This window comes from Coffea arabica, chromosome 5e (genome assembly GCF_036785885.1).
Source record: "Coffea arabica cultivar ET-39 chromosome 5e, Coffea Arabica ET-39 HiFi, whole genome shotgun sequence".
Lineage (NCBI taxonomy): Eukaryota > Viridiplantae > Streptophyta > Magnoliopsida > Gentianales > Rubiaceae > Coffea > Coffea arabica.
This window is the reverse complement of record NC_092318.1, coordinates 44,303,693-44,305,048: the sequence shown is the minus strand read 5'-3', so window position 1 is coordinate 44,305,048 and position 1,356 is coordinate 44,303,693. Positions and strand designations below refer to the sequence as shown.

The 1,356-nt window shown below is 33.9% G+C and overlaps 1 non-coding gene across 1 annotated transcript; it reads left to right on the top strand.

Moving 5' to 3' along the window:
• The first annotated feature begins 289 nt into the window (after positions 1–289).
• LOC113705171 (small nucleolar RNA R71) lies at positions 290–396 on the top strand. The gene has a single exon (XR_003451819.2). It is a non-coding gene; the product is annotated as a small nucleolar RNA R71 (small nucleolar RNA).
• Positions 397–1,356: the final 960 nt, after the last annotated feature.

The window sequence follows — 1,356 nt, the reverse complement described above, 5'->3', positions numbered from 1 at the left end:
TACTCCTTGATTAGAGGTAGAACCAACGTGCCTATTAAGCATCTTAACCACATTATCTATTTTTACAGTTAACATATTCAAGGTATCTATTTCGAGCATACCTGCAGTTCTCCTTGTATTACCTCGTTCGTTTGCCCATTGGTAGTTGTTAGCAGCCATTTCTTCAATCAATTGTTGAGCTTCCTCAGCTGTCTTTCCCATCAATACTCCTTCCGCTGCCACATCTACATGCGTCTTTGTTGGATAGGTGAGACCATTGTAAAATATTTGGAATACTAGCCAATTTGGTAGACCATGATGAGGACATCTTCGTTGCAATTCCCGATAGTGCTCCTAAACTTCGTACAATGTCTCTCCTTCCTGTTGAGAGAAACTAGTTATGTCCATTCTGAGTTTAACAGTTTTTTCAGGTGAAAAGAATTTATTGAGAAACGCCTTAACTAATTCTGCCCAAGTAGTAAAAGTATTTGGAGGATGAGATTGTAACCAAACATTGGCCTTATCCCTTAGTGAAAATGGAAACAATCGAAGTTTAATTGCATCATCACTAACACCATTAAACTTAATTGTATCACAGATTTCAAGAAATGTTGACAAGTGAGAATTTGGATCCTTGGTAGGATTACCTCCATATTGAGATTGTTGTACCATTTGAATCAGTGATCATTTAATCTCAAAATTATTAGTATTTACCGTTGGCCTTACAATGTTATTTTGAGAACCTTGTGTTCCCAATAAAGTAAAATCTCGTAGAATTCGCCTATTTGGTTCATTTTCCGCCATTTCTTCCTCAAATGAAAATTCTATCAAGATTTCTTCTATCGGCTGCCAAACCTCTTGTTCCTCTTGATATGGTGTATTCCTCTTTTGTCTCTGTAGTGTTCTCTCAATTTTAGAATCGAAAAGTTACACTTTTCAATTTGATCGGTGCATACACCACAAATAAAAATAAGAGAATTTTTGCAGTTTTAATTATTAAAATCAACTAAAAACAACTTGAATAAAAATAATGAAAATATCTAAATTAATAGAGATAATTAGGCCCTAATATTGCCGCTCCCCAGCAAAGGCGCCAAAAACTTGACGAAATTTTTATATCAATACAAGTTTAAATCCGATCTTATACCCGTTAAACTGCAAATATACAGACTAAAATTACAATATAGGGCATGTATCGGGTCGATGCCACAAGAAGCAAATTAATCAATTACTAGGTTCTTGTTTTCTCCATTATTTAGACTTATGAATAAATTTGAACAGAGAAAGTATATTACTATAGTCTACAAATCTGATATACAAATCTAGTTTAACAAATGCTAAATGCAAATGGAGAAATTTCACTCAAGAAAGAATTTA